Below are 13792 nucleotides of genomic sequence, written 5' to 3'. Positions count from 1 at the left end.
AGGGTCAATGTATATATTTCAGGCTCAGTTTCCTCATCAATTCAATGGGGGTGATAACAGCTCTGTGTGTGTGTGCGTGCGTGTGTGTGTGTGTGTGTGTGTGTGTGTGTTTTAACTGGTGACTCTCTACATGAAGATCAGAGACCCAGATTTTCCGCAAAGTCTTTACTTAAAATTACCTTTGGAAGAAAGCAGGGCATGGGTGATGTAAAGTAGAGGATATTGAAATACTTCTTATTTGACTTTGTAATAATATTTATTTTCTTTAGCAGGGAAATTTACCAGTGTGATTAGCTTACCTTGTCTGAGCACTTAAAAGGACTAGTATCAGAAGGAATTTAAGTTGACAAAAAAAAAAAAAAAGAGGAAAGAGAGAGGAAAAGAAAGATGAAAGCCAATAAACAAAAGGCAGAGAGGGTGTTCATTCGGATTCCTTGGGTAATGTAACAGGGTGGTCCCCAGGAAAAGGGGAAGTTCCAGGTTCCCTGCCCCACGCAAGGGAGAGTGGAGCTAAAGAGAAGAAGCTGGAGAGGAGACTAGAGAAGGAAGGAAGCAGGATGGAGCCAGAAGGAGACCTGGAGGAGGCACATGGAGCCGAGAGTCACGTGAAGAAACTGTCCTTGCCTTTTGGTTGTGGACTGGGTGACACAGATGTGGGTGAGAGACCCGTGGGGAGGTGACAATGGCAGTTTTTGTCTTGATTTTGATTTTGTTCTTTTCCTTCCGGACTTGTTTGGTTGTTTCTGACCCTTTTCTGTGGGTCCCCACTGGAAGATGCTTTGGACTTGTGACAGGCTTTGCAGCCTTGCTCTGGGCCAATCCTGCTTGGGTGGACTTTTACCCACGAGGGGACGGGTAACTTTGGGTGCTTGATTTAGAAACTGTATTTTTTGCCTTTCCTGTATTTTTCACTAATTGTATTAAAGTTCATTTTCATTAAAGTCTCATACAGTTTGTGTTGATGTGGCGGATGGCAGAACCTTTTAGAGCAGGCAGGTTTGAGGGACTGGGGTGTCCCTCTCCCTGCCCTGTAACAATGTTACTTCATACCAAGATGTAAGAACTATGGACATGTACTTTATACCACAGTGACGATTAAAGCGTTTAAGTGTGAAGAGCTGCTGAGCATTCCCCATAAGGGGGATAGGGATAGGAAGGCTATGTGTGGGGAGGCAGAAGGGTTTGCATGGCTTGCCACCCTGACCCCCAAGTCTGCAAATAGGGAGGTAAACCTAAGAGGAAAGATTCCACCTGGATTGAGAGGGTAAATTTCACCATCACCCCTGAGGGCCCATCCCCAGAGCAGCTCCTGGATAGCTGGGGGGAGAGAGGAGACCCTCCCTGTTTCAATGACAATGGGTAGCACAATGAAGGGCACCAAGAGGGTCAGAGAGAAGACCCGGATGTGATCCTGGTTGGACTGAAAGGCTTTGGTGTCAGATAGATGTGGGATGAATCTTGGTGTGCCACTTCTCAGCAACGTGACTGCTGCAGGTTGTAAGTGCCCCTGAGCCAGTTTCGTGACCTGCAGCAAAGGGAAAGCAGGCCTGTTAGGTGGAGTCATTGTGCAGATTGAATGGAGTCAAGCATCGCAGGCCTGCCCTGAGCTGTCCTGTCCTCTGTACTAATTAAGGTCTTTGCCCTCCCTAGGGACCCAGAGCCTTGCCCCTCAGAGGGGGCTCAGGTGACAACTTGGCACGCGCTCTAATTACTTTTTCAGGGAAGCCACATCTGCATTCTGATTCTGAGAGCCAGCTATCTGGGGTCAAGGGCAGGACCTTCAACCTTGATTTTTTTTGTAGCCTGCCCTTATGATTTCATTCCTTCAGGCAAGCATCTAACTTGGAAGCCCTTAGACTTTAACAGGAAAAGGTAAGACAATTCTGTGTGGCAGAAGCAGCTCTCTGGAGCTCCGGCTGCTGAGCCCATGAGGCTCAGCTTTCTTAGTCCAAGTCCCCTGGCTGTTTGGGTCACTGGACTGGTTGACATCAGAGCAGATTCTAGAACTCAGTCTCAATGAAGAGATTCTCTTCGGACACCATGTCTTTCCGGAGAGGGGGCCTTGCTAGTAGTCCCTGCTTTGATGGACTTGTTGCGCCTCTACCTGCTCTCTGAGTCAGTGGCTTGAGCAACACAAGTTTCTCTCATGACGGCCTGCTATGGAATTTCTTACCAGCAGATGGCGCTCTATCCCACGATGCTGCAGGAGCCCGTGGTCTTTCATCACGTGGTTCTTTGGTTTCCAGGAGTCTGGATGCCTCTTTATTTAGTAGGCAGAAGAGGAGAAAGAACAGGGTAGGGGCACAGATACTTCCTAGGAGTGTGGCAGCTCCCACCATCCATTAGTGAGAACTTGCGCTTTGGGTCATTGAATCAGAGAGGCCAGGAAGTGCAGGCCAGCTGTGTGCAGAGAGAGGAAAACAGAAAACAGAAGTGGGTGGACAGCAGGTAAACTCTACCACAGACTGCTCCCTTTCCTGGCCCCCAGGTCCCCGACTGTGTCTGGCGCTCCCTTTCCGCTGCCAAACACACTAGTGTGCTGGGGGCCCCAACTCTGCAGCAAGTCTCTGTGTGCTTTTTCTCAAGGTCTGGCCATTGATGAACTAGAAAGTCAGATGATTCCATCACCCTTGTCCCTAAGATGCAGGAGGGGAGTGAGGACAGAATAACATTTCCCTGCCTGTCTGGACAGTGCCGATTGGCAGACACAGATACGGAGGTGGGAAATCTCACCGTGAAGGCAACGTGAGGATGGCCACGGGGCTCGCCTGGTTTCTGTGGTTTGCGGGCCATCTCTAGCATCCTGTGCTTCTGCTACATAACTCTGACCTTGTCTTTCATCTTCTAACAGAGTTTTTGTCATTTCTAACCTTCATACATATTGTCTGTCTCTTAGAACAGCAGGAATATACCACAAAGACAAGAGAGGTTTACCTGCTTTGTGCAGTGAGGCACTCAGCACCCAGAGCAGAGCTGGGCATCCAGCATGCACTCATCAAACATCTGTTGAATGAGTGACTTGAAAGTGTCTGGTCCCTCCTGCAAAATGGGCACCAGGCCATGTTCTTAGGGGCTACATCTAAGCAGAACGGCCTGGAGCTACCCTGACCTGGTTTGAGTCCCAGAGCTGGGACCCTCTGAAGCTGAGGTCAGTGACTTCATCTGGGACCCTGTGAAGCTGAGGTCAGTGACTACGTCTTTCTTTTCTTTAGTTTCCTCATTGGAAGATGGAGGCAATAACAGTACTTTCCTCACGCTTATTGTGAGGATTAAGTAAAAGGATGTGCAAAGGAACGCATCACCGAGGGCCTGGTTTACTGGAAGAGATCAATAAGTCTTAGGTTTTACGTGTTACACTAATTCTCACAAGGGAAAGTCTCTCCACTGTTGGTATACTTTGAATTTGACCCCTTATCTCAGATGTCATGAAAACGATAATCTCAAAGGTAGGAAGGCAGAGGGGGGCTGGTTTTTGCTGTGAAATACTCAGCTCATTCCACTTTGTTTCTGCCTGCTTCCTTGGAGAGTTTCTTGGTTCTCTGTGTAGGGGTGAGACAAGTGATCAGGCTCTTAGCAAGCCTGGTCCCAGGGGCTTCTGCAACCCAGCCCTTGGGACCTCTCAGCCCCTGAGTCTGATCACATGCCTCATTATTTGTGAACTAAGGCGTTTACTTCTTGGTAGAAAATACTAGGAGAGTTCTGACATTTGGGGTGTTCAAGAGTTATAATACAGATGAAATGAAAAGGATTTTGAGTAATCAATTAACAACTTTCACTAACAATTTTCAGGTAAACAAAGGGAAGCAGGTGATGTTTGATGGCCCGTGGTCCTAACTGTTCCTTTCTGGGGCTGCACCAGAAGTATTTCTCACAGTTACAGCCCAATTGCCCATGTCTCTAGATTCTGCACACGCCTGTCTTTGCCAACACACTTGAGTTCCTCTGATCCCTTCTGGGCAAGGTTTTCCTTTGGCCATGGGAAATTCTTTCCATGAACCATCATGAGCCAAGGGGATCAGCCCTGACACTTCAGCTTCATGGTGTAGGGGAGCTGGTGCCAGCTGGTGCTCCTCTCCATCCAGGAGGCTGGAATGTGCAGGCGTAGAGATGGGTGCGAGAAAGTGGGATGGCAAAGGGCGGTCAGTGACTCACTGACCCTATTCTCTCTCCCATCCCTTCTGTTCCTAGGAACTAATTCCAGGCCCGGGAAGACAGGGCTAGATGATTATATTCTGAGTGTGTGTTTATTAATGAAGAGAGCAGACAGTAGGAGAGAGTGTAATGACATCATAGTGTGTCTGATCTAATTATGCTAATTGATTTTTATGGCTCATCACAGGGAATCCCGGTTGGGCCTGTGTCAGGAATTCCCTGGAGGATCTGGAGCAGCTGCTGGGAGAACATTCCACGACCTATAGGGAGGGAGGACACCCCTTGTCTTGATCCAGGCCTCTGTCTGCCCCACCCAATGAATGGCCAGGGGAGGTGTTGCCCTGGGGTCAGGAAAAGCCCCTCAAAGAGAGCAGCTCTGGCAGGTAGGAGAGCTGGGGGCTCCCTGGCTTTTGTTTCCAGCAGGAGCAGAGTCCTGGGGTGGGTGGGGCTGCAGGTAGACTGTGCTTGGTCTGTCCCTCTGTGGGCGAGGAAAACTCCCCAACTAGCAGATGTAAAACCAGGGATCTGGTCCCTTTACATGCTATCTATCACATGCCACCTGCTCTTTTCTGTTCTCATCCTGCCCATCAGCTTGAAAGCTCACCTTTGCCCCCATCGGGCTCATGGCTTTAGTCAGATGACGATGCAGTTCTGTGCCTGTGATGCCAATTTGTATCTCTCTTTCCTTCTTTCCAGCTCTCTTTCTCCCACCCCCATCCCTGTACATTTTCATGCTGGACTAGTTCATTTTTAGCTGGGCAGGTAGTGTATTGTTTATTTAAGGCATCCTGAGAACACACCCAGAAAACCAAATAATCCTATTCTCACTTCACCAGCTGCTTAAACTTCCACACTTCTTTTTTTTTTTTTTTTTCAGGGGTGGGGGGAGACTTAAATCATGGATTTTAATTAAAGGGGCCCATCTTCCAAGCACATGTGAAAAAGTGTGTTTTGTTTTAAGCTACAGTACATTGTCTCCATTGGGGGAATAACTTCTAGATCCTTTCTTTCCTTTTAATTTTTTTTAAAGATTTATTTATTTATGCCTGTAAGAGCTGGGGTACAGGCCAGAGGTGCGAGTGTGGGAGTGAGAGGATTCACCAGAGACAGAGTGGGGAGCAGAACAGGTGGATCTACTGAAATTACACTGCTGAGGGGAGCAGCGGGTGAGACAGGAGAGGTCTGCTGCACCATGTGGGTCTCTTCCCTAGCTGGGGATTGAACTTGTGCTGCAGTAGCTACGGACTGCTTCATAGTGCTGACACTTAATCCCTTGCGCCACCAGGGAGGTCCCCAGATCCTTTCTTGAGAGGAATAATTGAAGTTGCATGGGAGAGGGAAGTCGAGAGACTTCAAGTGTGGGAGGGGGGCTCTAAACATGTAAAATGAGGAGCCTGGCAGGATGGGAGCAGAGTGAAGATGCCAGGCTTGCCTCCTCCAATATGCACAACAAAAGTGATGTAAAACAAAGTCAAAAGACTCTGAGGGGAAAACTGACTCTCACTGCACAGAAAAGAAGCTTCGGTCCAATGGAAAGGGGTAGGAAAAACTTCAAGTGAACTCTGTTTGGAGTAATAATGGCAGTGCACCCCACGAGAGGGAGGAGCAGCTGTGGTGGAGGCCCCTACAACGATTGATTTGGGCACAGCATCGTGGCTCCTAAGACCTGATGCTGCACTGGATTGGGGGTGCATGAACAGGTACTCATAGTGAAGGGTGCATTGTGGAGACCTACAGAGGGGTGCAGTGAACCAGGACTAGTGGTCTGATGCTGAGGCTCATAACACAGAACAGCTGTAGCCTAAATTGGGTCTGGGCATCTGAACTTCCCTATAGAAGAGGCTAGTACTGAACCCCAGGCTGTGAAATCCAAAGCACCTGCCACCTCCCACGAAGAAACACCTCACAACAGGAAGTTCAAGTTCCTGAGTCTGCTGGAGGTGATCCTTTGATGCCTATTTCCCTGGTCTTCTTTTATATCTATTAACCTCACTGGGACCAGTCCCTTGACTATTCCAACAGGTGCAAAGGCAACAGTGAAAATCTATCTCTGCTACAACCCATCCAAAATTGAAAATGAAGACACAGAAGAACATAGAACAAGCCCCAAAACAAAAAGGCCTTGAAAGGAGTCCTGGCTCAGCTGTGGAGCATGACAGAAGGGGAATTCAGGGCAACCTTGCTGGGAAGGCTGATGGAGTTTAAATAAACATTGGAGACTATAAAACAACAGAGCAAAGTTAATGAAAATGTGAAGCTGCTACATTCAGAAATAATGGAGTTAAGAAACATTATCATTGATTTAAAAAGTACAATTAAAGGCCTCCATAGCAGACAAACAGAAGCATTGGAGAGAATGAGCTCAGAAACACAAGTTTGGAGATCACAGGCATGGAACAAAGCAGAGAAAAAGGAATAAAAAAGGTCAAGAAAAAGTTAAAATAGCAAGCTGAACATAGAACTGAGGCATACAGCAAAGGAGTGGGTGGGAGGGGGGTCAATACAGGGGAAGAAAGACTACAAGGGAATATGGTAATGGTTCATGGGTGATAAGGTAGTGGAAGAACTATGGGGACTATAATGATGTAAGAAAAAAATTTAATTAATAAAAAATTTCAAAAATTTGAAAGGAGTGTAAGAGCTCTCTGCAACAACTTGAATAGAAGCAATATCCATATCTTGGGTATCCTAGGTGGAAAAGAAAAAGCGAAAGGCACAGAAAACCTATTTAAAGAAATAATCACTGAAAACCATCTCAATCTAGGAAATGAACCAAAAGTTGTGATCAAGGAGGCCCAAGAGTTCCAAACAAAATAATTCTAGACTGACACACACCAAGACACATAATAACACAGCTGCTGAGAACCAACATTAAGGAAAGAACATTAAAAAAATATTAAAAGAAAAAGGGCAACCTGTAAGGGAATACCTTTTAGGCTATCAGCAGTCTTGTCAGTAGAAACATTGTAAGCATGAAGGGACCGGAAAGGGATATTTACAGTACTGACAGAAAAAGACTTCCAGCCCAGAATCCCTTACCCAGCAAGATTAACCACCGTTAACCCTGCAAGATTAACAATCAAGACAGAAGGAAGAGTAAGGAGCTTCACTGAAAAGCAACACCAAGCTGTGCAGGAAAGAAATCCTAAAGGGGTTATTATAAAGCAACAGAACAATGACTGTTGAGGCAACAGACACCTAAATTACTTAACACAGAGGAGGAGAGGAAGACGAGGAGCTATGACTCCAGCAAAGGCTCAGGTCTAGGAAGGCAGGGCTTTTAACAGTGGATGGCACAAACCACCACGTCTTGGGACAGGCCTCAAGGGCCTCAGGACACTAAACAGGAATGGAGCAGTGGAAAGGGAGAAGCCAGGGCAGAGTTCTGGCAGAGTTGGTGGATACAAATGTGAAGACCAGGGAGTGTGTCCCTCCTAGAGCCTGGGTGCTATGCACTGCTGGGATAATTTTACTCAGGGTTTAGCTCTTTATAGGCTATATTAGTTTCCTATGACTGCTATAACAAATCACTGCAAATTTAGTAGTCAAGATTTGTTATCTGACTGTCTGTAGGTCAGAACTGGTCCAGGGGCCAGAGGGCAGCCTTCCCTTCTGCCTCCACTAGACTTTTCTGTCCTCTGGAGCTCCTTCCTCCTCTCCTGGGCCCTCTTCCGTCATCTTGTCTCTCTTTCTGACCATATCTCTGCTTTCAAAGATTTCTCTGCTTTCAAGGACTCAAAGTCCATTTGTTATGCAATTGTGCCATCTTCACAGACCAGGAGTTAGGAGAGGGACATTTTGGGACCATTGATCTGCTACCACCCCGCAGCACCTGACACACTCTGGCAATCCCTCAGGATGAGCTGGTGGGAAGCCCCATTCCTCACACACTGGGGGCTCAGGTAAGGGAGCCTGTCAGATTGCTGCAGGGACATAGCATGACACTGCTGTGCTTGAGCTACTTCCTGGCTTTGCAAGGAGTGCCACAGACTGGCCAAGTTCTCATCAGACCCATTTTTTTTCCTCTCCCCGGGGGCACAGCAGAACTGCACATGCGTTCCTTGTATGTGGGCCACACGCACTGCTGATGTGAAGAAGCTCAATCAAGGGACCTCATTGGAGCTGCATCTGTGACAAACCCTCTCCCTCCACATGCACCTGATTGTGATGGAATAATAAGTAAGATTTTAAAATGTTAAGAGGGGCCTCCCATGGGCCTCCCTGGTGGCACAAGGGTTTAAGACGCAACCGGTGAAGCTATTCACAGCCACTGCAGCACGAGTTTGATCCCTGGCCAGGGAGATACCCACATGGTGCAGCAGACCTCTCCTGGCTCATCTGCTGCGCCCCTCAGCAGTGTATTTCAGTCAATCTGCCTGTTCTGTTCCCCACTCTGTCTCTGGTGAATCCTCTTACCTCTCACACCTCTGACCTGTACCCAGTTCTTGTATGCATAAATAAGTAATTTTTTTTTTTTTAAAAGAGGGGCCTCCCTGGTGGTGTAGGGGTTAAAGTCTCAGCCCTATTAAGTGATTGCCAGTCACTGTAGCAGAAATTTGATCCCTGGCCAGGGAGCTGACCCACATGGTGCAGCAGACCTCTTTTGTCTCTCTCACTGACCCCCTCAGCAGTGCATTTCAGTCAATCTGCCTTTTCTGCTCCCCACTGTGTCTCTGGTGAATTCTCTCACTCCTCCACCCACCCTCCAATTCTGGCCTACATGCCAGGTCTTGTATTATGGAATTCTTTCTTATAATAGTTAGTCTGCCCTAAATAATACAGAAAATGGTCCCAGAAGTGGATGCTTCCATAACAAAAGTCTAAAACCTGGGACATAGACTTAACAATTAGGCAGAAACACATGGCAGGGGCTGTGTTTTCTGTGGCAAAGTATCTGATAGAACCTCACAGTGATAGCTTGGATGGGAGACCATGTGCCTCCTGAGATTTTAGATCGAGGAGAGGTGTTTGGAAAATAGAATATCAGCAGTGTATGTTCATGTGTGTTGGATTTCTCTTGGCTGCCTTTGGCAAGGTAGTGCAAGAAAGGGAAACTAGGAAAGACATAGCTGACATGCAAGAAAAATAAAAGGGAGTGTAGCAAATGCAGAAATTTAGGGCATCATGCGTGTCCAGATATTATTGCTATATAATAGTTTATTCAAAAACTTAATGCTATAAGCCAAAGTTTATATTAAGCTCACGAATTTACTGTGTTAAAGATCTGTGTATCAGGAATCAAGACAGGACAAACATCTTGTCTCTGCTCCATAATGTTTGGGATTCAGTTGGAAGACTTGAAGTTGGTGAGGGGGGCGGTGGAAAGATGGAAAGCCTCTGTCATACATCTGGGGGTCTATTCTAGCTGTTGGGGGGCCTCAGTGCCTCTGCCTGCATACTTCTCTACCAGGTATCTCCTCCTGGAGTTGCTTGGTTTCCAGGCAGAAGCCATATCACCTTATGACCTGGCCTCAGAGGTCATGCAACATAGCTTCTGTCTCACACTTTTAATTATTACCAAGTTGTACTAAGAGGGAGGGGACTGAGCTTCGGGGTGGGCTGCATGTCAAGGTTCTGGAAGAACATGTGAGACTGGCAAAATCACCATGGCCACAGCCATAATTTGGACAAAATAATCTGTCACAGAACTGATTGCTTTTTCAAAAATAAAAAATAGTGAGAAAGTTTGTGAGAGACAGTGCCTCATTAAAACTTTTCAGTTGCCCTAAGTGACTTGGTCCTTTTGTAAAACATTAGTTTGGGGTGTGGTTGTCCCCTGCCTGCCACATTGCCTCAGGACAGTGCTGAGAAAAAGAGAGGCATGAGGATGAGGGAAGAAACTAGGAAAGCCAGCATATTTTAGAGTCACATTTAGGTCAGAAGCTTGAATGCTGTGTTTTGCAAATGGAACTGACTAGAAGCAAATGGATCAGAAGCTACTACATTTTGGAGGTATTTGTATTGCAAAACACAAATGATCAAGCAAAAACCCGTGAGTCCCAACTCTCCCATTTGGTAGAAATCAGTAGTGAATGTCTCCAAGAATCCATGGAAGCAAAATCCCTAACATCTAGTTAACACGTATGTAGCTGAGGAGGATGATAGACAAAAATTCAGTGGACAGATATGGGGGTGGTGGATACAGTGGACAAGCTGGCTCCTCCCAGAACACAGGATCAGGGTGCAATGGAGAGAAGAGGGACCCTCTGTGATGTTTGCCCAGAGGCACAGCAGACCTGCTTCAGACTGGTCTCCCAGGCCACGTTTTTTTTTCCCCCAGTGGGGGTGCTACGGTTATCATGGTGATCTTTTTGTTCCACTATTGTAAGTTGTTGTGGGTGACAACCAGCTTTTTTTATTTCATATGTCATCAGACTAGCAGGAGCAATACCCAGGCCAGAGGGAGAGGGTTATTACGGGCACTGCTGGGACTTTGCTGGTCTCCCGAGGGAGAGCTAAGCATGTTCTCTGTGGGCGAGCTGAGTGGATGTCTTGTGAGGTGGGACAGTGCTCTGCCAGGAGCATGGGAGAGGGTGAGGTACATCCCTTCCATAATTTGCTCTAATCCTTTTCCCTCGTTGTCTGCCAGTGGGGCCCAGAAGGTCCAGTGCAGGATTGCTGTAAGGTAGGAGAGACTCCCCTGGGAGTGCTAGGGTCTCTGAGTGCCCCACTCCTCCTGGCCCCACTCCCTCCCTCTGCCCTGGTTCACAGCAGACTGGGATATGAACGAGAAATAAGTCTTTGGGGGTTTGTAAATAGCAGTTAGTCTACCCTGACTGATACAGGCTGTTTTCCTGGCATATCCTTTGAAGAAATAGTAAATAACATTTGTATGTAAGTCCATTTCTCTAATGGACTGGCACATCAATTCCTGTCTCTCCCCCTCCCACCAGCCAGGGCTGATCACTTCAGGGGTGTACAGATGACATAAATGCAGGCAGCCCCATTGCCTGCTTTTGGATCAGGAGTTTAGCTGCTTGGGTTATACACCAAGCAGGGAAGAGAGGGGGGCAGGAGGGAGGCTGTTGGTGACTGTGCACAGAGATGGGAGCTAGTGGTGCCGAGATAGCAGAGACAGGGGACAGGGTGTCTTGCAGAGTTGGGTTACTGTTACTGGCCTGACCTGTCCCTACCATCTTTTCTTGGCGTTCATGAGAGGTTTCTGATTCATAAAATAAATTCTCTTCCAATTCAGTTTCAGTGGGTGGTACTTGTCACAAGTAACCATTGAGACAGAAGCAACATGGAAGAGTGTTCAAGGTATTTCAGGTGAGAGAACAGGTTATAAAACCAACTGCACATTATTTTAAGTGTTTGACAATAATGATATATAATTATCAGGACTGTAGAAATATAGCAATGTATAAATAATGATTCTTTTAGAAAGGGGGGCTGGATAGGTAATTGTAAAACTTTCTTATGCTTTAGACATTTAAAATATTATAATGCTTTGGCTCCTGGAAGTTCTCTGTCCTGATGCCCTCTGCTGAAGGATCGTAGGCTGTGTGAAGGTGGCTTTTCCCCTTTTGTGCCGACTGAATTTCTCGTGTCTATTCCAACCTTGTCCTGTCAGGCCTGGCTGTATTTTCGCAGGAGCCAGTTATCCTGGATCTGTCTCATTTCCCAAAGCAGAGATGAGTGTTTGACTTTGGCCTCAAGAATACACCGTCTCCTTCCTACCTGTCTCTTAGAGCCTTGATATTCCTGAATTCTAGCAATCACACTGCAAGAGCAGCACAGCTCAAACTCAGAGTGGGGGAACACCCAAGCCCTGGGGAACATGCCTCTGTTGGCTGGCTCCCCAGAGATCCTGGCTCGACTCTCCGGGAAGGACTCTGTCGATCTCTGTCTCTGCAGGTTTAGGATGTTTGCCCAAATGGAATTGTCCCAGCTCCACCTACAGTGCTGTTGCTTAAAACTCCTATTTTGAAAGTGCTGATGAAATTTTCATTTTATTGTGTTTTAATTATCATCCTCTTGTTCCCTCGCAGCTATGTTCTCTCCCCTGCAGGAATGTTAGCCCAAACACAGCTGCATCCTCAGGCCGGTGTAAGAGAAGGGCCGGGAGGAACGAAACAGACTGAAGGCAGGAAAGGGGTTGGAGCTGTGTCTTCATGGGCCCTAGATGGGGGACTTGTCTCCATCACCGGAATAATGGGGTCTTCCTGACAGGAGCACTGCCCCTCTTGGGGAAGTGGAGCGGACCCTTGTGCCAGAGGCCCGAATGGCCATTCTTCGAGATGACTGTCCTCAAGGAGCAGTAGAGGTGTTTTCAGTCTTCTTTTGGGGAGATTGGCGATTTATTTAGGAAGTGAGAAGTTGCAGCTACACGGGAATCCATAGCTCATAGTCACCGAAGCACAATTCAGAAATGACTTTGTCAATTTAAGTGATTATCTCTGTCTACACATGAGGCACCTTATATAATTCATGAGGATTTCGTGTCAATTACCAGTAAGGGTCAGCAAACACGGCTTTCACATTCTGACTTTGCAGGCCCCGTGACGTGGCTTCCCTGATGGGCAGGGTTTTGCCCTTATGGGGCCTTTGTGAGCTCAGCAGCCCTCACAACTCACAAGTGTCATTGAGAATACAAGTCTTGGTTTCTAGCACACCAGACAAGTCAATAAAATTCCTCTCCTGCTCCCTCCTACTCTGGGAACCAAGGCTATAAGAGTTCTGTTTAGTCTGCAGTCACAGCGTGGCGGGGCCGGCAGCGATGTGCTTGACTGGCTCACACTTTATTTTCCTAAACACAGGAATGGAAAACACAACTCAGTGTCTGTTGCTTGAAGGACAGGAGTGAGAGCTTGGTCTCCCTGCACCTTGGCGGTATCTTCAACCTTCGGTTTTCTAGATCCCCCTGGGCTTTCTCTGGTCAGACCTTTCTCTGGCTACCCTGTCCCTCCATAATATCCAATATTCGCACTTCACAACCATCCATTTTTGTCCAAGAATCCCCTCTCCTGGTGTCACACTGTGCCTCTGTCACTGGCCAAGTGTCTACAAAGCCCTGGGCCATGCTCGCTATTACAGGGAGTGAGCAAGGAGCCAAAGACCACCATACACACACGCACCCACACGTGCATGTGCACACAAACACAAGCACCCACATGCCCGGGTGCATGTGCACAGACATGCATGCACACACTTTCTCTGGTTAGACCTTTAGACTGATATGGTGAGGAAGGAGACATCACTTAAGGGCAAGGAGATCCTCTGAATATTTTTTTTAAAGATTTATTTATTTATTTATTTGTTTGTTTGTTTGTTTATTTATTTAATTATACAAGCACTGGGTACAGTCAGAAGTGCGGGAGGGTGAGAGAATTCACCAGAGCCAGAGCAGGGAGCAGAGTAGGCAGACGGACCGAAGTACACTGCTGAGGGGAGCAGCGGGCGGCAGGAGAGGTCTGCGCGCCATGTGGGACCCTCCTCCGGTGGCCGGGGAACAGCTGGGGATCGAACCGGCGCTGCAGAGGCTGTGAGCATCTTCGCAGCCCAGCACTCAACCGCTGCGCCACCGGGGAGGCCCTGCTCTGAATATTTTGATAAAACAGGATTGGGTGGGAACTTTGCTAGGGAAGTCCTGGGTTAGAGTGGCAAAATGGCTGTCAGAATTGGTGGCATGTGACAGCTG

The 13792-nt window shown here is 47.4% G+C and overlaps 1 long non-coding RNA gene across 1 annotated transcript; it reads left to right on the top strand.

The window, feature by feature from the left end:
- Positions 1-2039: 2039 nt before the first annotated feature.
- LOC129145476 (uncharacterized) lies at positions 2040-12172 on the top strand. Its single transcript, XR_008551075.1, has 5 exons — positions 2040-3183; positions 4340-4535; positions 8197-8331; positions 11348-11421; positions 12144-12172. It is a non-coding gene; the product is annotated as an uncharacterized LOC129145476 (long non-coding RNA).
- Positions 12173-13792: the final 1620 nt, after the last annotated feature.

This window comes from Talpa occidentalis, unplaced genomic scaffold, assembly GCF_014898055.3.
Source record: "Talpa occidentalis isolate TD23 unplaced genomic scaffold, MPIMG_talOcc4v2.1 talOcc4.12, whole genome shotgun sequence".
Lineage (NCBI taxonomy): Eukaryota > Metazoa > Chordata > Mammalia > Eulipotyphla > Talpidae > Talpa > Talpa occidentalis.
Note: the sequence above shows the minus strand (reverse complement) of the source record. Positions and strands in the feature narration are given on the sequence as shown.